The 27,116-nt window shown below is 40.9% G+C and overlaps 1 pseudogene; it reads left to right on the plus strand.

Moving 5' to 3' along the window:
* The first annotated feature begins 6,079 nt into the window (after window positions 1-6,079).
* LOC146706370 (carnitine O-acetyltransferase-like) lies at window positions 6,080-18,872 on the plus strand (annotated as a pseudogene).
* Window positions 18,873-27,116: the final 8,244 nt, after the last annotated feature.

Below are 27,116 nucleotides of genomic sequence, written 5' to 3' on the forward strand. Positions count from 1 at the left end.
CTTTACCTGATAATTACAAGAACTACTGAGGTGAAGAACAACATGAGTAATAAGAGAACAGTCTGGCTGGTCAACAGCCAGTGAAACAATATATGGATTGAAATAAAACTAAGACTTAAAAAAAAAAAAAAAAAAAGACAGTAAAATGAGCATTATGCTAGCATTAACTGAGAGTGCTGAGAAAGAAAGAAAAACTAACACTTTAAAGTTTTGTACTTTTCTGCATAAATGATCTAAAACATCATCTAACTTCCTTAATCTCCAAAGAGTAGATAAAGTATGATGAAACATGATTGATTATTCATTTGCTGAGGTACTGATACAATATTCATATCCAATGGGGAAAAGAGACCAGACTTTAAAGATTAGTCATTAATTTGAAGAAGAAATGATGAGTATAAATGTGTGCAAATGTTGGATACAAAGCACTTTGGTGTATATTTAAATTTAGAAAAAAAAAAGTACTGTTGGAATGGGTGCAAATGGGTGATGTTGTATAAAGCACTTTGAGTGCTGAAGTAGAACGGAAAAGTGCTATATAAGAATCAGTCCATTTACCATTTATAGCAATAAGGTTCTGGGTTTAAATCCAACATCTAGCTAGCGGCTTTCTGTGTGGAGTTAGCATGTTCTCCTCATGTCTGTGTGGGATTTCTTTGGGTACTGTGGCTTCCTCCCACATCCCAAAGACATGCAGTTGTTAGGTTAACTGGAGATTCTAAATTGGTCATAGGTTGGAATGGCTGTCAGTCTGTGACAGACTGGTGGCCTGTACCCATTTATTACTTATGCAGAAAAGTACAGCTGGGATTGTCTCCAGCTTTTGCGTACTTCAAATGAGCACTTTTATTATGATTTTAAATCTAATTATTCATCTGTAACCTGAGAGAGACAAAACGTATGAAAAAGATTCTGGTACAAATCAGACAATTTACTGATGGACCTCTGATATTAGTCACCCATATAGTAACAGACTCAAGAGTGGATCTGCCCTTTTTATTTAAGAATAATAATAAAAACTCTTTGCTAAGGTTTATGACCATTCATTATGTTTGTTTATCTAATATCAGCCTTTACTGATCGATGATGGCTTCCTCACAGCCAACGTTTCACATTTAACTAACCTTTCATTTTGGGTATTTCAGTATATTTTTGGAAGATGAGACATTTTAAATAAGGAATACAGATCAAAAATGTAAACTAAGGTGCTATGAACAGATCCAGATGTGATGAGCTGGGAAATGATGGGATGAAAGGGGGGGGGGGGCAAAACGCTTGGACACTGCTAGCACTGGAGCCTACACAAATGCAAAGCAGGAGATGAAGCATAGCTGAATATGTTTCCAAACCAACTTCATTCTAAGCCAAAGACTAGAAAATATGGTGAAGCATATCTTCCCTTTGGCTTCACCTGCACAAGTGCCGAGGTAGGTCTCCCCTGCAGAATTTGTTTTCCCTTCGTAGGGAGCAGCGCTGGGCTGTTTAAATCACGGACAAACAGTATCCCACATTCTTGATTTTTAGTTCACAAACACTTCTTGTAATGCCTAACTACTCCTGTCATTTTGGAGATACACATAGTATAGGGGAGACCGGGGATAGTTGTAACGTGGGTCAGTTGAAACACTTCCAATTTCTCCAATCAGGGCTAAGTTTCAAATGATGTGACTCATCCTATACATGCCCAATTCAGTTCCGCTTTTACATGTGAAAAATCAGCACATTTTGTCAAACACAGACAATTTAACATGAAAAAAGTAATTTGTTTGCCAAAAAGTAAGTTTTTCTACTTTATTTCAATTTGTAATAACATTATCTGCTTTGCAGTTAAACTCATCAAACTTAAATTATGTTATTTGTATGTCTATGGGGATATATTCTGTGTAGGTCTTTAGTGCTAATGTTTTAGCCGTTGGCTGTAATGTTAGCTAGTTCATGGCTATAGGAGTTCTGGGTCAGTTGTAACAGCAACAGTCTGGGTTAGTTGTAACAATAATGCAGATGTTGCAACTTACCACACTATTACTTTAACTTATATTAAACAAGTTGGGGCAACGACATCAGCAGAGAGAGGTTCACTGGTCGCATTTGTATATGCGGTTAATGCCATTGGCAACACAATTCCTCCACTGTTTGTGTTCCCACACATACATTATGCAGACCTCTGTGTCAGAGATGGAAGAGTAGGAAGTACTGGTAGTGGAAATAAATCAGGATGGGTGCAAGAAACAGATTTCCTCATCTTTCTGAAGCACTCTACAAACCACACCAAGGTAAGCCATGATAAAAAGTAATGGAATTGCGATGCTGGTGAACAACTACATTTTTTCAGCTTCATTGTTATTTTCAAAATTGGTGCAAGAGTTGCAGGTTATAATGCCCACTGAGCCAATGAGGCCAAACTCAAGGAAGACCAACCAAAATTAATGAAATATTCAGTTGCAGAAAATTCCATAACTTGTCTTTTTTGGGGGGTTGGAATATGTTGCAAAGCTAGATTTCTGCATTCTGTCTCTCTCACACACACACACACACACACACACACAATTGTGCTGAACTATTTAATTATTTAATAGCAGAGACATGTAAATACTTTGCATTACATTTTGAATCCACTACCTTAAAAGAGCTCCAATTTACAGACAGAAATGTCAAAAATGTTACAACTATCCCCGGTCTCCCCCATGTAAGCGTGTAAAACCTGCAGATAGTCAGATTAACAGTATTTTGTCTCTATCTGCCATTCTGCAATTCATCTCATGTAAACAATAACGTGGCGCACAGCTGACATGAAAAAAGGCACATACCTTTGACGTTGCGTGACCAGCTCTGTATTCCTCGTCCACACGTAAACATAAAAAATGAGTTTTTAAAAAAAATCTCAGTTTTCGGTGATTCGAAACGCCGTTTACGTGTGGATGAAACAGCTGCGTTTTCAAAAATACCCGTGTAGGTGCAGACGCAGCGTAAAAGAGTTAGTTTATTTTCTTACTACCTGTAATTTATCGCAGATTACTTGTATTTGCTTAATTGTTTACTAAATGTTTGAGGTGTGAAATAAACCGCAATGGAGCAAAATATGGGTGTGTGTGGTTGGAGGATGTGTGCGTACGCGTGCACGCGGGGGGCGCGCGAACATTTTTCTTGTAAAACAAAGGGGGGCCCAGCAAAAAAAAGTTTGGGAACCACGGAGTTAAATGAAAGGATATTTCTTACCACAGTTCTGGTGCAGAATCTCAGTATCATATTTCCACAGAATGACGCTGGACGGTATTCACCAGCGTAAAATAAGACGATGAGGTGTTCGCAAACGAAGAACTTTGCTCCCAACACTCACACGAATGCTTTACCTAAATAAACAGGACAAATACGAGTGTGACAGGTTCTCCGGATTTAATGTTTTTTTGTTTTGTTTTTTTAATGCAAGTTTCTAATGTTACTGAGATACGTAAAGCAATGCTATATTCAGATTTAGCATGCCCCATCTGGTGGTGGACAAGCTTCAAAATTCTTCAATTCTTGAAGAGACTGTTCCCTTACTTGCGTGCATCTGAGAATCTATCAGTTTGTTACCGACATGGGTGGGGATGATGTCATATTGTACTGCCCCGTGGGTGAAACAGCAAGTGTTTAAACAGAAGAACAGGTACAGCCAAAATTAAATTAATATATAGTTGTTGGTTTTAGCAGCATCTGGCCTATCTAAGAGGGGCGTTTCATGGATCATGTGACTTTTATTCCACACTAAATGATCCCTATGAATGACACCTATTCTCGTCACAGACATTATGACATGATGATAAAATTGTATAGGATCTATAAAGAACATAAAAAAGATAACTGGAAAATGCAACACTGTTGCCAAAAGGGCACAGTCAATAATGCAGAAAATCATTAATCTGGTTATTTAGCGCAAATAGCATTAAAATCAACATTTTCATTTAAGTTAATGATTTTATCTCTCAGTTTGCTCTCGGTGTTGCTGTTTATTTAAATTGGATCCATTTGCAGTGGATTAAAACTTACTCCCCTACAGCCTAATAAAGGAGACATGGAAATCACTTTGGTTGTCAACAGATCAAAGTGAATCAATAATTTTATTCTTTAAAAAGGAATTCTTGGTGTGTGTTCTGTGATGGTATGCCTTGCTTATATAAACTGTAATCCCCAGCAGAGAATCTCTAATATGTTTGAAACATTACCAATGCTCATCAGGGAAACAACCAGTTCAGATGCTACTAAAAATCTTCAGATCCTTAGTCTCCCTGCAGAGGTCTGAGAGATTTTCCTGAAATGGTGATGCTGTTTTCTGGAGAATTGATTGGTCAGTATGCAGATTTCTTTCTGCTGATTAAGCTACAGGCTAGGCTCCACTGACAATTAGTTTTCCAGAAAATAGTGTCGCCATTCCTAGAAAATCTCTCAGAGCAGGTTAGGTTCGTAGAATAATTTACCATGGGGATTTATGCTGATTTACCCAAGCTGCAACTTTTACTGAAGCCTTCTTTCCCTGCATGTTCCACATATAAAAACAACTATAAAAGATTATTAGAAGCAAATGGATTATTCAGGGTTAACAATGACTCGACTCTTTTGTACTGTTAAAGAGGAAGGGATGAGGGAGCGGGTCACTTGAGGCAGGCCCTGCAGGCTCTTATCTAGAAAACAGAGTAAATATAGACACAGCTCATCTGATGTTTATTGAAGATCTAAAAGATACGCTTTTGAGGGAAAGAAAAAACACTTTGCAGAACTGCAAGGCCAAAATCCCTGAACAGGGTTACTTCTGTCATGTGAGATGCACTTGTGTCTTTATGGTCACGCATCCTGCTCAGACAAGTCTTATGCCAATTGAAAGTGATGGTAAGACTAGAAACAGTAAAACTAGTATTGCCATCAGACTTTTTCATGTTTTAGCACCAAAGTTATAATAATTGGGGAACTCAAACTACTTTTTACATGCTTGGTTTGCCAGACGTGCAGAAAACCTGCAAGAGATTACAAGTGACACACTGGAGAATGTACCTGACAATATCCTAATTTGACAAAAACTTTAACATGAACTTACATTTTTTGCTTTGAGCTGATTTTTCACTGCCTGTTTTCTAAATGCAAATAAGGATAGCTCATCCAATCAACATGATTTATAGAAAATTCAAATAAAAGCTATTTAGTGCTTAAACTCAGATGAACCAATATGGCAGAATGGAGACCCAGGAATGACACGAATTAGGATAGGATCCCCCACATTCTAGATGCTGGCATTGGTGAAAATGAAGATGGAGGATGGGTGTAGCTTACCAATGAAGCTCCGATTACCAATGTAGTGTAACTGAATTCAGATAATGTAAAGATAACCTGGATACGCTGAACTTGCTTTATTGAATAGGGCTCTGATTGTCTACTCCACCTTAATTGCTTCCATCAGAGTTCCCACCTGTGTCTCAGAAAACCATAACTAAACCCAAGCTGTGACAGCAGACGGTTCAGTGCTTAATCAGCAGAAGATTTACTCGGGTAACAATAAACAGTAGATGGCAGCAATATACCATTGATGCATCTAGTCAATCTACCCCAAAGAAGTAGAAGAAGATAGATTGTTCTGTTTGGTTGGTCTTTATATTTCAATCAACTTCACCATTACCTTCATCTTTTGCTAAACCAGGAAGAGCTGTAGCTGCTGACAGGTAACTCCAAAGGCAAAAAAGGCAAAACTATTAGCAAACTGTGCACCAAATTTAAACATAAACACACAACAGAATAATTTACCAATTTATTGGTGACTGTAAGTTAAAAGTGGTAACGATGTTATTTTAGTACTATCAAAAATATATTAATTATTATTAACTATTAAACCGTTCTATTTGCTTTATTAACTGCTGCAGAGAAAAAGAAAGGCTTTCATGTCCCTTTTTATCTGGTTTACTTAAGTTAATTGTCTTGTTGGGGGAGGGGAGCATTTATCATTTCCTTTAACCAGAGGATTTTCTTTTTCAAATATTTTCTCAACAGCACTGTGACCTGACAGTTAAACGGGTTTAACAATTAACTCCAAGTGTGGAAGTTTACTGAAAGAAAAATGTTGAGAATTCTGAACAGAATTATAGTAAGTAACACGCTCTCAGTTAACTTAGTCTTTTGTTAATGTAATAGTGTAAATCATTTCCCTGGCTCTTTTTTTTTATTGTATCATTATTAATGATCTTATTTTTATTTCGCTCACAGAATTTAATGTAGTAACTAAAACATTTTTGCATCTGTCAGGTGAATGTTGGAATGATGAATTCTTATGGCTTGGTGAAATCCTGTCGGCTGGTAAATTCTGCATCGGACACTCTGATGGGTGGCAGGTATCTGAACCATCAGAAAGGACTGCCCCGTCTGCCTGTGCCCCCTCTGCGGGAGACCTGTGAACGCTATCTGAGTTGTCTGGAGCCCCTTGTAACAGAGGATGAGCTGAAGCACATAAAACGGCTGATGAAGGAGTTCCTCAAAGAAGGAGGTGATGGAGAGAAACTGCAGAGAAGCCTGGAGAGGAAAGCGTGCACTACTGACAACTGGGTGAGTGCAAAACATGGATTAAATGTCCTTAACTGTCCATGTTAGTGGTCGGACAGGAGAGCTGATAGGTGCAGTTTAGGAGGGACTGTGGTGAGAAATCATGGGCAGCATAATGGTTTTTGTCCTGATGTGTCTCCATTCACAGCTTTTTCAGAAACATTGTCAGTGGCTTATTGTTGGGTTGTTTTATTATAAGTTGGAGCTGGTGATCCTGAATCCTCCCTTAGGAAACAATAGGTCTAGGCTGCCATAATTCATTGTGTATTTCTCCTTTCGTCGCCTTTTTCAATCACGTATTTATATACGGCAGCACGGTGGCACGGTGGTTAGCACTGTTGCCGCACAGCAAGAAGGTCCTGAGTTCAATTCCAACATCAGGCCGGGGTCTTTCTGTGTGGAGTTTGCATGTTCTCCCCGTGTTTGCGTGGGTTCCCTCCGGGTACTCCGGCTTCCTCCCACCGTCCAAAGACATGCAGCTTGTGGGGATAGGTTAATTGGATAATCCAAATTGTCACTAGGTGTGAATGTGCGAATGACTGAGTGTGAATGGTTGTCTGTCCCTGTGTGTTGGCCCTGCGACAGACTGGCGACCTGTCCAGGGTGTACCCCGCCTCTCGCCCTATGACAGTTGGGATAGGCTCCAGTGCCCCCCGCGACCCTGAACAGGATAAGCGGAAGCGAATGGATGGATTGATGGATGGCATTTATATACTTCTCTGCATTTAATTATTTGTTATTATTAATCTCTGGCTCTCTTCCACATCATGTCTTTTTCCTGTCTATCTCCAACCAGTTGCAGCAGATAGTCAGCCCTCCCTGAGCCTGGTTCTGCTGGAGTTTTCTTCCTGTTAAAAGGGAGTTTTTCCTTCCCATTGTTCCCAAGACGTTTGCTCATAGGGGGTCATATGATTGTTGGGGTGTTTGTTTTCTTTGTATTATAAATTTTTTTTTTTACAATATAAAACACCTTGAGCCATTTGTTGTTGGGATCTGGCACTGTATAAATAAAATTGAATTGAACTACTAAACATTAAAAGTAATCAAAGACTTTTCAGACAGACTGTTTATGTGTTTTCTCTTTGCAGCTTGCAGATTATGGGATACAGATTAATTATTTGGACTCGAGGGAATCTTTGCTGATTTCTAACGGTGGATTTGTTCTTCCCAAAATGGACTTCACTGATAAACAGGGACAAATAAGGTAAGCACATGTGCACACACATCAAACAAATGACATGGAAGGACTTAAGGTCTGTTTTAGTTAGCTGAGCATCTGACTTTATGGACATCAGAAAAGGAAAATATACTACCATGCATTTGTAATTTTGTACATTAGAAAATACAAAGATTAGCACTGGCCCACTGTCTTATCCAACTTGCTCAGCTTGGACCTGCACTTGGACCCTACTATTGCAGGATTTTTTTTAAATGTAAACACAGACCCAGCAAGTGGTTTTGTTGTTTTTTTTTTTTTTTTTAAATCTTCCAAAAGATTAAACTAAGTAAACATGTGGCAATATCCCATCCAATAGGCTAACAGTGAGTTAACTAGCTTAGGGGAAATATTCTGTGTTTTTTAATGTATATGTGGAGATGAGAAAAGTCCTACAATGATGATCAGCTTGATGACATTCAGCTGGTTTTAGGGGTTATCATCGTAGAAGGTGGTTCTCTTCTAACTGTACTTCAACCAGTACAACTAATACTCCAAAACTGCTTGCCATCACCTTTGTTCATTTGGGAAATCTTACTCAAATGAAGCAAACCTGCCAACGACTTTCCATATTCTATTTCAAGATGAACTACACCCTAAGAATTTACAACCTATCGGTACATTAACTCCAGCTTCAAAAATCCTAGCATGCTTCATCGTCAGAGCCTGTTCACACTCACAGTCCAACTATGTCACTTCCCCTCAGTTTTCCATCAAGTTCTTGTGTAATCCAGGATTTCTTCTGATCACTTCAGATCACTTCTCATTTATTCTGCATTTGTGCTGGTACATCAGTCACTCACCCCGACCACCGGATCGAGATTGTGGGTCGAACTTTAATTTTAGTGTCCCAGCTTTTTCTGAATTTGGTTTTGTGTATAACTTCAATAATTCATGCAGGATCAACTGCTCTGTGTGAAAATAGCTGAGCATATTTTGTCCATGGGCAGTTACAGATAAATTGTACGGTATAAATTATAAGGATCTTTGGTTTTAGGAGTTTGACCCACATTAGGTATCTTGGCCACTTTGCTTTTAGTGAGTCATATTGCATTGAAAACTTTTATGTTGTATTGTTTTATAACTGTTTTTTCTGACCAGGTGTGCTGCCAAAGTGATAAAAGCTGTTCTGGACTTCAAGACAATGATTGAGGAGTGAGTACCATCAGATCACTTAAAACTTCTTGCAATCACAAACATGGCAAAGATGGTGTAGTGGACCATGGACACAATGTGAAACACTGAAAGATGCCTGGTTGGGGACCAGGGTTGTATTCCAGGAAGCATGTTTGACAAACTCTGGGTTTACTTTATAATAATGTAAAATAGTCAGTGAACTCTATGAACCAGAATATTTGAATAGAGGTTTTAAAGTTATTGCTTGTCTTGTCTTTTTTTTTTTTTTTTTTTTTTTTTTTTTTTTAATTTAACCACGAATGTATGTTAGGACACACCCTCTTAATTTTGCAGTGAGACACTACCAGTACAATATATGCGAGGAGAGCCCCTCTGTATGATGCAATACTTCCGGGCACTGTCATCCTGCCGTGTCCCTGGACAGAAGACTGACTCATTGGTGTTCCATGCCAAGAACTCCAACCCCAGACACATTACAGTGGCACAAAACTCTCAGGTGAGGTGTCAAACATACACCTTTATTGAGGTGTTTGAGTTCAGGGCCCCATTATTTATCAAACTTGAATTCTACAAGTCCAGGTAAAAAAGCACCGGCTCAAGCACCAGCTTCTTCTAATAACTCTTGAAAAGTTATCACAGCACATACAGAAAAACAAATCAAACAAGGTTTCTCCCTACATTTACACTCATTTCATTGGCATCCTTGAAAAAGGATTTAAGGGACAAAGGACACTCTTTCGAGGATGCCATCTTCACATTTTGGACAGAGAAGACAGATGGTTTGAAAGAGGAGTGAAAGAAGCCATTTATGTCCACTGTGAAGGACCATCTTATGGCACCAACTGTCTGCCATCTATAATCCAGTGTTGAGATTCCTTCCCAGACTCCTTAACGCCCACTCACATCCCGGGCCATTTAAACTCAGGAAATCACATTATAGGGTGGGGCTAGGTTTCACAATGAGCTCAACTAAAACCATGCCTGATTGTGACCTACACCCGTTTTTACACCTGGGCTCGTGTGATTAAGTAGAGGATCATTAGGGGGTCCTTTTGTCCCTCTTGGGGTGGACCCTTGAACTGAAGAAGCTTCTCGGATGAGAGGTGAAACATCTTCAAGCAATTTAGAGAAGTCCAGACGCTCTTCTTTCTAAGAATCTTAGACCTCTAAGGCTTAATTTAAGGTGCTACTAAAATTGTCATACATTTCACAGGAATACTCATGTTTAATTTATTTGGAATAAGTTTTGATCTTCCAGTTCCTTTAACAATGGGCAGTAATGCCTGAATTACAAGTGGTCTCTTTCTCAGTGTTGAACTGTCAGTCCAGCATTGTTGTCTCTCTTTTCAGTTCTTTACAGTGGAGGTCTACCACAGTGATGGCACTCCGATCACTGCTGATCAGCTTTGTGTTCAGCTGGAGCGGATCTGTAATTCATCACTAGAGACCAACACAGAACATGTTGGTATTCTCACGACCCTGCACCGGGACACCTGGTACAAATACTATAACAAACTGGTCCAGGGTGAGCACAATTATACTTCCATAGACATGTAAAGAGGCTTACAGAAATTGTGTGTAATAAGTAAAAACAAGGATTTTAAGGGCAAAGATTCATTGTTAAGGGACACAGTAGATTATAATTAGTCATATGCAAAGTGTTAAGGTCACCTGTGTAACCCCACCTACCATTGGGACACAAATGTTAATACAAGAGCAATAAATTTAGGTCAGAATAATAAGTAATATCATAATCTAACCACCACCTATTTCCAGTTTGAATTCACTTTAGATGTATTCATTTATTTATTTAAAAATGTGTAAATGTAGACACTTTAAGCAATTTCAAGCTCAACCTGTGAAATGCTGTCATTTGTTATTTTACTGTAGAGCATGTGCAAGAGGGTGTAAGTATTGCAGTGTATTAAATGGAGGAGATGCAAGGGGATGGCCAGGGGCAGGAATGATTTTCTGAGTCGTTCAGTGGTGCTTTTTAGTAATCTTGGTCTCTCACTGAACATGCTCCTGTAACTAGCCAGCAGAGAGTAGGGTAGGGTGGGGGCCATTATGGCCAGCATTATCCTTATCTTAGACAACATCCACCTCTTAGACACCACCCTAAGGGAGTCCAGCTCCATCCCAGCAGCGTTACTGGCCTTGCGGAACAGTTTGAGTCTGTTGGCATCTGCAACCCTCTACCAGCTGCCCCAGCATGCAACAGCATAGACGATCACCCAGAAGAGTTGGCCTCATGGTATTGAATGCACTGGAAACATCGAAAAACATGACCCCACCATGCTTCCGGCTCATCCAAATGGGTGTAGACACAATTGAGCTGGTAGATGATGGCGTCCTCAGCTCTGAGGTGGGGCTGGTAAGCAAACTGAAGGGGATCCTGATTTGGCCAGACTAGAGGTCGGAGCTGGTCAAGGATGAGTCTTCCCAGGGTCTTCATGATGTGGGAGTTTCTCCTGTAATTGTCCTCAGCCTCTCTGATCTTGCCCTTCAATAATGCCTGAACCACTCTGAAGCCCTCTTCTTGTCCTTCAGGAGTGCTTTGATGTCCTTAGTTACCCACAGCTTGTTATTTGGGTAACAATGGACAGTCTGAGTTGGGACAGTGGAGTTGGTGCAGAAGGTTATGTAGTCGGTGATAGGATCAGTAAGTCCATTGATGCCCTCACTCTAAGAACCTTCCAGTTTGTCAATTCAAAACAACCCTGTTGTTCTGCTAAGGCCTCCGACCACCTCCTAATACTTGTAGTGGTCACAGGCTCCCTCCCCACAATAAGCACATAGCAGGGTGTGAGGTGAATCAGGTTATGATCTGACTTACCGAGTGGGGGGGAGGGAGAATGAACTGCATGCGTCCTTGACATTACTATGCAGTGCATCTAAAAGTCTCCCCATGCTGGTGTGACAGACCACATATTGTGTGAAAGTTGGCAGTGTAGTGTCCAAGGCGACATGGTTGAAATCACCCAAGATGGAAGTGAAAGCACTCGGGTGCTGAGTGTGTAACTGGGCTATAGCAGAGTGGATAATGTCACATGCAGCTGTGGGGTTAGTCGAGGGGGGAACGTAAACAGTCACCAAGCTCACATGGGAACATTTCCTGGGCAAATAATACAGCCCTAGTTCAACAGTGCACAGTTTGATGACAGGTGCCATGCCAACGGCATCAGGGCGATCAGCTGATCTCTGGAGTAAACAACCTGTGCGGTGTGTAGTGGCTCCTCCGCGCTGCCATTCCTCAAAAAAAGTAACTATTCCGTGGCAATAAACGGAACAAAAACTCTATCGATCCAAATGTTTTAAAAAGAGATATTAAAAAAAGGAGGAACACTCTTAAGTACTAAGGTCAAAGAAATAAGTAAGAAAAAAGCTAAAGTAAAAAGAAAAAGCAAGAGCAACTGAAACAGGCTGCATGCTGTTTGATGCATGTGCACATGCATTAATACTCCCATGGATGAATCGGAAAACAACTTGGAGTTAGATGTTTGGCATGCAGAATGGATCGAACGGCTAACCTTCAGATTAGAATATTACATTTTAGGTTTTCTAGAATATTAAACAATTGTGTTAAATTTAAACAATTGTGTTAAATTTATCTTAACAGCATATTTGCTTTGTGTGTCTTTGTGCTTAATTTGTTCAGATCCCTCCAACAAAAAATCAGTTTCAGCCATTGAAAGGAGCATCTGTGTGCTGTGTTTGGACAAAGCCATGCCTCGGACATATGAGAAGTATAGCAGGTTTGAACCAGTGCAGGTTTTGCATGGAGGCGGCACCCAGTGGAACAGTGCTAACCGCTGGTTTGACAAATCGCTGCAGGTGAGAGAAGGAAAACCGAACCACTGATGTATCATTCAGGCAAGCTCTATTTTACCTTGCATAGAGATCAGATTCAAGTTGTGCGAAAAGTTAATGATAGAGTAGTTCTACTAATGCAAAAGAAAAGTGAAAACGGTCTGTCTCAGTGTGAGAATAGTAAAAAGGGTTAGTATGTTTAAATGCCAATGACCTTCTAGGTGCCTTTACCTTAGTTGTTGTTGTTGTTGTAGTGTTATTTTTACATTTTAAACCAGCACTTTAAAAGCCTATATTGATGGCCCAATTTACTAAAAAACTTCCCTATCATAGAAGCTCAGTAACAGAACCGCACATGAAGAAACTTAATTTGTGTGTCTTTCTTTCAGTTTATTGTTGGTGAAGATGGGACATGTGGGTTTACCATGTTGCATGCCATTATTGATGGCACACCATGTATGGCTCTATCAGATTATATCACATCTTCCATGTAAGTTTACATCCTCTAAAAAAACCACACTTCAGGAGCATGTCACGTTTTCTTTATAAATTTTAATTTCCGTTGTTTTTGCAAATGTAATTATGTCATCTTAAACATCATTAAGCAATTTTCTAGCACACCTAACAGTGACTGTCACTTCGTCTGTCACTAGATTTGATGTTCTGTTCTACTGTTGTTTTTTTTTTTTGTTTTTGTTTTTTTAAATGTGTGGAGACAGGAAGAAACCACAGATGATGGAGTCTCCTGTGGCACTTTTGCCAATGCCTCAGAAACTACACTTTAACATCACACCTGACATTAAAACAGCCATTGAGGAGGCTAAACAGAGTGTTGACAAGTAAGCGCACATGCCTGTTTAAGCTCGGTCCTATTTCATGCAAGTCTGTCTCAGAAACACTAGGTTTGTAGTTTTGCACTACAGTTAAAGGGTTGGACAACTAAAACATTTTAATTTAAAACTCTGTAGTAATGTTTAAGTTTAGCTTTAACTGGGTGTGAACTCTCCTTTGTCAGTAACCATACAAGCTAGCATAAGAACAGCAGATATCATAGCAGAGGGAAGCAGCATGAAGGTGAGGTGTTGAGGGCATGTACCTAGGAGTCCATTTACTGTGGGAGAGTGGAAATCAGAAACTGTGAACTGATTCTCTTGAACGTGGCGTTAAGAAATGCCAGAGTTTGAAATTATTCTACAGTACTACATAACTCTTCCTGTTGTCCATACTGACAGTCACAGTTCATATGTATTTGGACAATGATTAAAGTTCAGACTTTCAGCTTCAATTCAAGGGATTTAACAACTATTTCATTGCAGTTTAGCAAATACATCTATTGCTGTACATAGTCCATATTCAGAGACGTCAAGCTGTAATTGGACGTCTCTTTGTTTGTTTTTTCTTCCCCTCTATATACAGTATACTTAGATGAAAATCATTTGACTGGCTGAAGTCCCGAATCCATGCACATCACCAACGGCTGCATTTGTTTGTTTGTTTTTCCCTTTGGTGTACTGAATATCTTTCTGCATTCAATTTTCTTTTCAGGAACTAAAAAGTATGTCTTTGTGGACTGTGATCAAATGACTGACTTGAGTATTGGAATATATTCAGCCAAATTCTTCAAAAACTGACTCAACACCACTTCGGTGCAAATAGAAAATAATCACAAGCATATTGCAAAAGGAGAGTTTCTCAGGGCAGAGTTTTGCATGGTACACTTAACAAATCATCCTGTTATTTCTGTCAGGAGTCACATCAATAAATAGTAATGCTGGTCAATCAAAAATGTAACTGGTCACTTAAAGCAATTTATTCAACTCCTACAACACAGTGGAGTTGTAGATGGAAGAATGGGGTGTACATCACCTACAATCAACAGTTGGGGGTTCCCAAACAGTTATCCCTTCCAAAACCAACATAAAGCTTCTGAAATGGCCCTCCCAATACCCCAACCCATTAACAGATTAAATCTTTTGTGTATTATGATTAAAAGCTGGGTCCGAGCCAAGAAACTAACCAGTTTTAAAGTAATTCTGCCAAGTAGTGGTCAAATATCCAGGCAGAATTATGCCAGAAACTTGTTGATGGCTACCAAGATATCTGTGGAGGTGTAACCTGCTAAGGGACATTCTGTGTGGATTAGAGGTATGCTTGTTTTTGTGTTTTCACAAGAATTGCATTATCAAGATGTCACAGTGGCAAAAGTGACCAGATGGTTTCACTGTGGGGATGGTGGTCAGATTGATAGTAGGGTTGTCAAACATAAGGGTTGAGGGCCTCCAATCCGGTCCAGTGGATGGCTTTTTAAGTTTTTGGACTTTTAAGAACATTTTCATAGGTTTAAAAACAAAGCCATTGATATTACATCAAACTAATTAAGTAATAAATAAACAATAAAATGGCAAAAGGATCATATTTCTTCTTCGCCTTTGCCTTCACCGCATTAAGAACAAAGTGTGCTGTATGTGGCATGTGATGTAAAATGAGTTTGACATTCCTGTTTCTGGTTCACAAAGCCTTGTTTTTGCCGGTAACTAGTAAAAGAATCCAAAATTCTAGTAACAAGCAGTAAGAACACAAGGAAGAGCGACAGACGTAGTGAGAAGTAAGAGGAGAACTTAAATATAAACAAGTGTCATGAGAGCCAGCTGAACACACTGGGACAGTCAAACAAGAGAAGCAAAACAGGAAGTGGGTTACAATAACTGGAACGAGGAAACTCAGACAAAAATACATTTGGCACAGGAAAAGGAGAACTGAGAGAAATGCCATGAAAACTAATAAACTCTAATGTAAAAAGTACAAAATAAGCAATTAATAAATTAATTTTGAGTAATAAGCAGAATATTTTAAAGTGCAAAAACTGAATAACCTGGGTGTAAGGCACAGGACCATGATAGCAACAACCTGCCTGAATCATTAGGTAGGCTCATTTTAAAGCATGCCTATAGTGGGGAGCATTATTTGCAAAAGTCTCATTAAATCAGACTTTAGAAATGTATCAGGAAAACAGATTAAATGAGCTCCAGAGTTATTTTCTCAGAACTTAAATTAATCAGTTTGTTTCCGCAGACAGTGGATTATATACAGAAAACATGGAAGTTTAGAATACAGCTCCAAAGAAAGAGGGAACAGCCACATGGATCTGAAATGAAGAACACTAGCATAACTGTGTGACTGTTACACATATCTTCTATCTCCACCATCACAGGCATGCCCAAGACCTGGACCTCAGGGTTTTGGTATTCAATCACTTTGGGAAACAAATTCCAAAAGCACATCAAATAAGCCCAGATGCTTTTATACAGATGGCAATACAGCTGGCCTACTATAGGTGAGATACTAAAGGACTAAAAGCATGGTGTTTTTTTCTTTTCTTTTTAAAGACAAAGTCTTGTTTCCATTAACAATGGTGATTTATGCAGTTTTAACATAGCTCTAAGGTGATGATTTCAACATTTCATATGCTGAGTTGACCACTTTTTTTTTTTTTTTTTTTTTTTTTTTTTTCCCCTTATCTTGGCAGGATCCACTAGCAGTGCTGTGCATCATATGAAGCAGCCTCCATGCGTTTGTTCAGGAAAGGACGGTTAGGTGTAATCCTTTCAACCTCCAGTGCCTCAGCTGCCTTTGTCAAGTCTTTTGATGATCCCAAAAAGCAGGTCAAATAGGAAGAATTCGACTCAATGTCAATATGCAACCGTGCAATATGTGTCAATTTTGCTAATTCTGCTAATGTGTCAATGATTCTGAATCTGAGCCCATCTCTAAAAGACTAATTTTCTTAGGTGGCCCATCTTCACAAGTCTGTCAAGGTGGGGACTGATCATTCAGCATTCTTCCAACTGTGGGCCACACCCTCTCTCTGTCACTCTTGGAGAGGCCTTTCAATTCCTTGAAACGAGCATCCAAAGCTGTTGCAATCTTGATTCATTCATCGTTGATATTGTTTTCTTAAGGGGAGGTTAGGTCTGCTTGGAATGCCGTTTTAAACCTAGCGACTCATCATCATCATCAGAGATTTCCATAACATGATGCAAGTGGAAGAGGGCAGGCAGTACCACTGAGAAGGAAACGTAGGATTCCCCACCGGGAATCTCAGTTACATACCTGTAGTGAAAACACACAGAAGGAAAGATGGAAGACGAACAAAATGGTTCTTCTTCCATCTTTCAAATCAAGAAATTGATTTTGTTTAATCAATTTTATTTCAGCCTAAATGTTATATAGATTGCTGACTTCCAGGGCTCCAGAAGAGACTCCACCTTCTGCCGTTTGTCCCATTCTTTTGGCATCAGCCTGACAAGTTTGTGGCTCTGTTGGTCTAAGGTCGCTTTAATTGCTGCTTGGTTGCGGTTTAGACGCTTGACCATTTCTAGTGTTGAATTCCAGCGTGTTGGCACGTCCTGGATCAATGGCTCCTTCCCCTGCCCCAGGGTTGTTTGCTGTGTTTCCAGCTCTGAGGCGTCGCTGGACTATGTTTGAAGCGGCCAACATTTTTTTTTTTTTTTTTCCTAGCACTTGACACACCAAGACCCACAGTGATGCATCTCTGTAAGATGTGAGCCACACAAGGCATGTGCTCAAATGGCAAATGTTTAGCTGCAGGTGTCATGTTACGTGCACACTCAGTTTCTACAGTTGTGATTTTTTTTTTTCTTTTTTTTTTTTTTTTCCCTTTTCAGTTTCACAGAGCCCATGCATTTTTGACATTGTGCTTCTTCTTGGAGCCTTGTTCAATTAATCTTGCAAAACCTTTGTAAAGCCTGTGTCCTCGACAATATTAATAGGTCTGCAGTTTGTTGCAATCCACTTGGGAATTGTGTTAGTCAGTTTGTCCAAGGTATACTTACTGAGGCCCTGACGTTCTTTGAGAGTGGTTTGTCGCAAGCCGGGTGAAGCGTTAACCAAAGTGCTAGCAGCATCTCCGACTAACGTATGCTTCGAGTTAATGTGATATTTTAAACCCCAAACTGTTTTCTACTTAAATCCTGTGGTTTTGTGTTGTGTCACTGCTTTGGGTGTCTAACACAACGTATTTGGTTAAAAGTATGGCTTATAACCTTGTCTTGTTTTTTCCAGAATTCAGAGAAACGTAATTTATTGGAAAATGCTATAAAAGTGCATATGTGGAACACCAACATGGTGAGTATCATTTCCATAACCGTTCAGTACATTAGTGTGACTACAATTTATAAACTGTAAATATGTTTGTGTTTTTGTTCCCTTTGTTTTTCTAAGTCAAATCTGACAGAGTCAAGTTTTTGAGAAACAGTTGAATCACTTAAAATACAACTGTAATGGAATAAAATGTCAAACACAGCTGGTCCATAGATAGTATTTGAAGTGAGGAGAGGATGACCTAAAGCACAAGGTTTGGGTTGTTCCTGGAAGTAGACAGACATTGTTCATGTTGTCTGTGTGTATTGGGTATAACGGTTTTGCTGTGCAGTCAAATCTATTTAAAGTAATTAATCTTAGGAAGAATAACATTTAGTTTTGCTAAACCTCATCCTTTAACAGAAAATTGTGCCCTGTGAAGAATAATACTACAGCAATACTACATCTGGTGATTATTGTTACAAATAAATTGACTCGTCTCCATCATGACAGGAAATTCGTGGCCGGACAACATTTGGACACTTCTTGGGCCTGAAAGTTCAAGCTATTGAGAACAATATCCCCATGCCAGACATCTACACAGATACCTCCCTTAATAAAGCCTTTAACTTTCTACTTTCTACAAGTCAGGTGAGGGCTGGGCCTGAAAATGTTTCATACTATAAGCCTACTGCAGTTCAAATAGAGATGATTAATTTTATTATTATTATTTTTTATCCAATACCTTTTTATATGCTCTAAAATTGATTATGACAAACGATCACCAGTAACTAATGATTACATTCTCACTTCTGTTATTCACAAGGTGGCGTTCAAGGCTGCCTGTCTGGGTTCTGCTGTTCCAGAAAAACTAAACTCATATGATTTTTGCTACAGTGTTACAAGTGACAATTTCACCTTTGTAGTGTCAGCCTGGAAAAGCTGCAAAGAAAATAATGTGGTACGACTGATACAAACCCTAGAAGATACACTGGTAGACATGAAGATGCTGCTGGAGGAAACTAAGCTAGAGCCAGATGGCTCTACCTAGATCTAGGTAAAGAAGCTATTTGATAGCAAAATTCAAAGCAATTGGTTGATTAATACGAGTCATTCAACTTTATTTTTCAACTGTATTTTATTTTTGTTTGTTTTAAAATAAAACATGTCATAAAAAGCTCTTATGTTATAGATTGTTAACTCATGATTCTTGTACATTTCAAATAAATTGCTTAATGACTGGACTATTTTAATTGACTGTTAATTTTTGACTATGATTTGAAACTAGTTCAGATTAAACATGCTAAGGAAATGCACCTTATTAAACAGTCAAATTAAAGAATATTATTATTTTGCTTATCTGGATTATACACTGTTAGATCTGGACCAGGGTATCGCTGAACTCCATGACAGTCTGAGGTGCAACCTGATGGCGTCGGATGGACACAAGTCTCCTCTGGGCCCAGAGGAGTTCTATTAGATTTAGGTTCAGGCAAGCATGGGAGCCAGTCAGTGCTATCATTTCCTTCACCCTCCAGGAACTGCCTGCATATTCTCGCAACGAGACTGGTTATTGTAGTGCACCAGTGTAGGGTCTAACAGGGACTCCGAGGATTTCTTCCTGATACCTATTGAGAGTCAGGGTGCCATTGCCTAGCGTGTAGATGTCTGTGCATCAATGTTACAGGCAGCAAAACTTTCTTGATCACTTCTCCAGACCCTGTCACATCTGTCACATGTACAGAGATTGAACCTATTCTCATTTGTGAAAAGCACAGGGTGTTAGGGGTGGAGCTGCCAATTCTCATATGTCATTTTCTCATGGCAGATTCCAATCTGGCTCCATAGTGTTGAGAAGTGACACGGGGCTCAAGCCACCCTTTGAAGTCTATTTGTGATTGTTTGGTTCGAGACATTCACACCAGTTGCCTGATGGTGGTCATTTTGAAAGACACAAAGATACTGGTCTTGCAGTTGAGTTGAGGACCTTTTATAGCCCTGTCCAGCTCTCTCGAAGTCTCAAGAGTGCTGGACATAAAAACTTCAAACCTTCTGGCAATGGCATGTATTAATATGATTTTACAATCATAGAGCATTATGTCCTTCCACATCAGTGGTTTGTGCTATGGCTCGATAAATAAATTCCTAATTCTGAAACAGTTTTCGTGTGTCCAAATGGAATTAGTTCCTCACTACCATTCATACACATTCATACTCTGAACGCATCTGAGAGCAATTTGGGGTTAGGATCTTGCCCAAGGATACTTGGCATGCAGACTAGAGGAGCCAGGGATCGAACCGAACCACTAAGAATTTTTCAACATCAGGGCCCTATTTCAGGAAGCCGGTTTAGAAAACTCAGAGTGGAAAAACGATACTCAGAGTTGAGTAACCCCGAACTGTCCAACTCGGAATATTCGGTTTCAGAAAGGCTGATAACAATTAGTTCAGTCAACGCGGAGTTGCTTTAACCCCAAGTTAAGCGCGCGCACGAGGATACATAAAGCCCTGATTAGTGGAGCACAGATTAAGCGAGTCACCATGGAGACGGAGGGAAAGAAGGCGCGGTCAATGTATTTTACAGCGTTTGAGGCCGAAATTCTGATGGCAGCATATGCCGATAACATGCAAATTTTGCGGAAAAAAAGTAACACAGCCTCAGCTGCAAAAGAAAGGGAGCATGCATGGCAAAACATAGCCGACAGAGTCAATGCGTGAGTGTTAATTTAAACATTGATCTAGGGATTTCCACCCATTTAACACGTTATTTTATTATATTTTATTTTTTATTTCATACATTTTATTTTGTGATGTGATGTGAGCGCAGGTGCAACCCAACAGGCCCCAAACGTTCCTGGCAGCAAGTACAAATGAAATATAAAAATATAGTCCAAACAGGTAAGGTGTAATTGTATTATGAGCCATAGTGCTTGGTCTGTTTGTCCGATGTAAATCAATTGCAGTTAGAGGCTACATTAATTTCCCCTCTGTAAGCACTTATTGAAATTATCTGAGCACATTACAAGTACATATTTGCTTACTCTGTATGCTCGAATGTGACCCGTTATAGCCAACAGAAAAAAAAGCGGAGGCCCGAAAAACAGGTGGGGGTCCGCCACCACCACCACCACTCACAGAGGCTGAGCAGTTGGCTTCCACATTTGTGATAATGTTGGCAGCGTCACATATGATCTTCACAGTGCAGAGAACACAAATTAGCATCCATTACTATAATGAAATAATTTGTTAGTTTGAAATGCTACAGGGAACTATGTACCTGTACATTAATGCTGTGGAAAGACTTCCTGTTCACATAGTCTCCTTCATTTACTGAAGGAGCAATGATTGGAATGTGAGTGCCATCTATACAGCCAATCACGCCTGGGAACCGTGAAAATAAATGTAAAATGTAAGTAGTAGTTCAAGTATCACCACATCATGAATTAAATTTCGTTCATCCTGATACCTGCAATTTTGTGGCATCCCTCTTTGATAAATCTTGTGGGTCTATGACCGGGGAACACCACAAACGAGTACACGAGACGTTTCAGTGCAACTGTAACATTCCTGACTGCCCGACAGACGGTAGCCTTGGAAACGTGCTCAGCGTCACCAATATTATACAGAAAGCTCCTGTTTGCAAAAAACCGAAGTGCAATACAAATAATATGTACAGAACTGAGAGAATGTCAGCGATGTGTCACATGAGCAATATTAGGCCTGAGGATGTTATTCAAATAAATTATAGATTGTGCTGAAAAACGGTAACGTTCACACAGAAAATCATCAGGAAATGATAAAATGTCCAAACGCGCTCTAATCACTCTCTCCCGGCGGAGAGCTCTGCGGAGAATTTGGGCTTCAACATCTACTGGCTCTTCAAGGAAGGAGCACGCCATGTCTGACACTTCCTACAGTCAGGTTTCTGACAAAGAGGCGGAGAAAGTTAGGGTTAGTTGAAGTAAACCTGCTAGGGGGCAGGTTAGCTTCACGGAGTGTGTCGTCATAGTAACTCACTCAGAATTAATCTAAACTCGCTTTGTGAAACCGAAAACCCAGAGTTTTCGTTAACTCAGGGTATACTTACTCAGAGTTTGCACTAAACCGGCTTCCTGAAATAGGGCCCAGTCGGTCACAGTGACTGTTCGATCTGTTGGTGGTACGTGTCTGTCCTTCCATGCTGGCTCCTGTTCTTGCTCCTGTTCTTTCTCGGGGTTCTAGTTCCTGAGGTATTCACTAATGTTTTGAAGGAAGGCTCAAGAGATTGGAGATTGTTACCATCATGGGCTCATATGGTCAGGATGAGAATGAACAGTCAGCAATCACTTGCAGGTTTCTCGTTTTATTGAACATTCAGTATTAAAAGGAAAGACACACATAGACTACTAACTCTGAAAGGAAATGAAGTGTGATTTTCTGCTTGAAACCGTCCATGGAGCTTTATTGTGTTGACGTCAGTGGCTCCTTTGGCCAGCTTATTATTCCGGCAGAGCATCTGTTGATTGGCAGAGTGTAGCTGTTGCCCAGATCTTGTCCTTCCCATTCAGCTGACTCCTCAGAACTTGCCTTATTTGGTGGTTGTGGTTTTCCTAGCAGCTACTTCATGGTTCCCATTTGTGTGGGTACAGGTACAGGTAGCTATCCTCAATGCCTGCAATGCGGCTTTCTGGCAGTTCACTCCCCTCAGTTCTGATTAACTTCCCTCTCTTTTTTACCATATAAACACACTTTTCCAGTCCGAATAACATTCCAATACTGTTGCAGTAGAGCCAAGTGGTGTAGATTGGTGAATGGATGTCTTGTTTACTCCTGGCGTATAACTTGATGCCAACCATGTAGAGGAAGCAGCTGACATTTGCTCCAGTCCGTAGCCAGTCTTATTAATGAGCTGGCTGAGGAGACTCAGGCCTATGCTGAACAGAAGTGGGAACAGAGCATTTCCTTGGTAAATCCCACACTTGATGGTGACTTGTCCATCTGGCTTGAAGTTGGCTGTTTACCATCTCTCCCTGTTCCTCACACCACGGTATTCACCACTCATCCAACGTGTGAAACCTGCTGTGAGGACAATTAAAGTGTGGCCAGAGGGGACAGACGCAGTGCTCCAGGACAGATTTAAAAACACAGACTGGAATATGTTCACCCACACAGACCTGGACCAGTACGCCTCATCTGTACTGGATTACATCTCCAAAACCACAGACAGTGTCACCACCCAGAAACGGATCACCATGTACCCCAACCAGAAGCCTTGGATGAACCGGGATGTTCGTCTCCTCCTGAAGGCCCGCAACACTGCCTTTAGGTCAGGAGATGCACACGCCTACAGTACAGCCAGGGCTAATCTAAAGAAGGGCATCAAAAAAGCCAAACACCATTACAAAAAGAAGGTAGAAGAACACTTCTCCAACTCCAACCCCCGACACATGTGGCAAGGACTCCAGACCATCACAGACTACAGGACCACCAAACCCTCCCCCGCATCCTCTGATGTCTCCTTCCTCAACGAGCTCAACAACTTTTATGCTCGTTTTGAGCGAGGGAACCCCACAACCACAACCAAAGCAGACATGACGCCAGACCACCAACCTATGACTCTCTCCCCCACCGATGTAGGAGCGGTGCTGAGCAGGATCAATGTCCACAAGGCTGCAGGCCCTGATGGCATCCCCGGGTGTGTTCTCAGAGCGTGTTCTGGGGAGCTTGCAGGAGTGCTCACAGACATATTCAATCTGTCCTTGGCCCACGCTGTGGTACCGGCCTGCTTCAAATCCACCTCCATCGTCCCGATACCCAAAAACTCCAACCCATCTTGCCTCAATGATTACCGCCCAGTAGCACTCACCCCCATCATCACTAAGTGCTTAGAGCGACTGGTCCTAGCACACTTCAAATCCTGTCTCCCCCCCACCCTGGACCCCCACCAATTCGCATACCGCCGGAACAGGAGCACAGAGGATGCAGTCTCCATCGCAATGCACTCTGTCCTCTCACACCTGGACAACAACAACACCTACGCCAGAATGCTGTTTATAGACTTCAGTTCAGCATTCAATACAATCCACCCCTCACAACTCATCAGGAAACTGACAGACCTGGGTATCAGTTCCCTCATCTGCAAATGGTTACTGGACTTCCTGACCAACCGCCCCCAACATGTCCGGCTGGATAACCGCTGCTCATCTACCATCACAATGAACACCGGTGTACCACAAGGCTGTGTGATGAGCCCTTTCCTCTACTCCCTCTTCACCCACGACTGCAGACCTGCTGATGGTTCCAACACCATCATTAAGTTTGCAGATGACACCACGGTGATTGGCCTCATCAGTGACAACGATGAGGCCGCCTACAGGGAGGAGGTGGATCGTCTGGCTGAGTGGTGCGACAGAAACAACCTGCTGCTTAACACCGAGAAGACCAAGGAGCTCATCGTGGACTACAGGAGGAATGCTGACCCACATCCACCCATCCACATTAAGGGGACGGCTGTGGAGCGTGTGAGCAGCTTCAAGTTCCTGGGAGTCCACATCTCCGAGGATCTCACCTGGACGACCAACTGCTCCAAGCTGGTCAAGAAGGCTCACCAGTGCCTCTTCTTCTTGAGGACTCTGAGGAAGAACCACCTGTCCTCAGACATCCTGGTGAACTTCTATCGCTGCACCATCGAGAGCATCCCGACCAACTGTATAACAGTCTGGTACGGGAACTGCTCTGCCTCGGACCGGAAGGCGTTGCAGAGGGTCGTGAAAACTGCCCAGCGCATCGCCGGAGCACCACTTCCTGCCATAAAAGACATCTACAGGAAGCGGTGTCTGAAAAGGGCTGGGAAAATCATCAAAGACCCCAGTCACCCATCACATGGACTCTTCACCCTCCTGCCCTCTGGGAGGCGCCACAGGAGCCTCCGGACTAAGACCACCAGGTACCGGAACAGCTTCTTCCCCACAGCTGTCAGACTCCTGAACTCTGCCTCCTGACATCTGACCCACGTTAAACTCATGGACTGAACATACACACACCCACAATGGACAACTGTACCCTCAAACACAATAATAACATGGACTGAACCACCACTCACAACCACTAGCACTTTATACAGCCTCTGTAGAAACTATCTACACCCTCACTTATCTTAACTGCACTACTGTATAGCTCTGTGTAAATAATCATTCTGTACAGTCGATAATTTTTAATCCTACAACTGTTTACAACTTGCATAGTTCCCATTTCTGTATAGCTGTATATCCCAGATTCTGTAAAGTTATTTATTTCATATTCTGTATAGTTTTTCATATTTATATCCTGTTCATATCCTGTACATAGCTTGTACTCACTACAGCCTGTACATACTTATAGTTATAGAATATTCACAACATACTTCATACCGTGTACATTATAACATACCATAATAGACCCATTTCTGTAATATACTCACATATCTATATTATTGCTAATATATATTGTAATATATCTATATCACTAAAGCACTTCTGGATGGATGCAAACTGCATTTCGTTGCCCTGTACCTGTGCATGTGCAATGACAATAAAGTTGAATTCTATTCTATTCTATTATAATAATAATAATACATTTTATTTGAGGGCGCCTTTCAGAAACCCAAGGTCACCTTACAAAAAACACAATTAATAAAAGGAACAATAGTCATAAAATACATAAAATAAGTTAAAATTACAAAACAGAGCGTGACAACAGATAAAATCAGCATTAAAGCGAGTAAGCCAGTTTAAACAGATGTGTTTTGAGCTGTGTCTTAAATACGGAGAGGGAGTCAATATTTCTTAGTGCAGGAGGAAGAGAGTTCCAGAGCCGAGGAGCAGAGCGACTGAAAGCTCTGTTCCCCATAGTGATAAGGTGTGAGGACGGAACAGTAAGATGAATAGCAGATGATGATCTGAGAGTGCGGGAAACAGTGGTGATATGGAGCAGGTCACACAAATATGAAGGAGCAGATTTATGGATACACTTGTATGCAAGAAGTAAGATTTTAAAATTTATCCTGGCTTCTATGGGCAACCAGTGAAGCTGCTGAAGAACTGGGGTAATATGAGCACTTAACGGAGTGCAAGTTATGACCCGAGCTGCAGAATTTTGAAGAAGTTGGAGTTTATGAAGGGACCTTTTAGGGAGACCAAATAGGAGGGAATTACAGTAATAAATACGGGATGTAATAAGACTATGGACAAGGATGGCAGCAGCATGGGGAGTAAGGAAGGGACGGAGTCGGTGAATATTACGTAAATGGAAGTAAGCAGACCGTGTTATGTAATTAATGTGAGACTGGAATGAAAGAGTATTATCAAGTATGACACCCAAACTCTTAACCTGAGGGGAGGGAAGGGTGGGAGAATTTTCAACGTTAATGGAAAAGCTGTGGGATTTGGTTAAGACAGATGGTGTACCAACAAGTAAAACTTCAGTTTTATTACTGTTAAGTTTGAGGAAATTGGAGGAGAACCAATATCCCCATTGCATTCCTGATGAAGGCTCTTATTTAGTTCACTGAGTCAAAGGCCTTCTTGTAGTAAATCCAGGCAGTGCACAGGTTGGTCCGCCTGGTCTTACCATCCATGAGTAGTTGTACCAGTAGCTGGGATTTTGCCCCACTGGTGTTGCTGCTAATTCCTTTCTGGGCCTTGCTCATGTATTGAACATGAACTTTTCGTCATGGGCGCTATGATGCCTGGCAGGAGTTTCCATTTGGTGCTGAGGCCAGTTATTGGTCTGTAGTTGGATGGAAGTGGCCCCTTCTGAGACTCAGGACTGTTCAGCGTTCAGTTAGTCAGTCTGAATATATATCACATCCATTATCTATTATCCCTATCCAGTAGAAGCTGGTTCACTTGTCCTATTTGACACTGGAGTGCAGTTAGCTTCTTTAGGCAGTAACTGTGAATCATGGTGCCATTTAGCTCTTTATTCTTGAGTCTTCCACTCTGATGATTTTTGGAGCTTGTTGATGGAGGTTGCTAGCCACTAAGCATTGTTTTTATGTGTTGCCTCTTTCTCCCATGTGCTCTTCGAGAATTGCTTAGTCTCTAGCCTTGGCAGGGCTGTTCTCATATTATCCCCCTGCCACTGAGAGTACAGCTTGGATGGCTCAGTTGAGTAGAGCTGGTTTATTCTCCTGGCTTCTCTCTGGTATATCTCTTTAGGCAGTTAGGCAAGGCTGTGAGTCTTTGCTTGGCAGGTGGGGATGATGACATCTTCCTGCTTATCTGACATCCTGGCTCTCCCTTGTCATAGCATTTGTGTTGGACCTCATCAATCTCTA

The sequence above is a fragment of the Copadichromis virginalis genome, linkage group LG7, assembly GCF_057382275.1.
Source record: "Copadichromis virginalis isolate Kocher_CV1m ecotype Utaka linkage group LG7, C_Virginalis_male_GT1.1, whole genome shotgun sequence".
Taxonomy (NCBI): Eukaryota; Metazoa; Chordata; class Actinopteri; order Cichliformes; family Cichlidae; genus Copadichromis; species Copadichromis virginalis.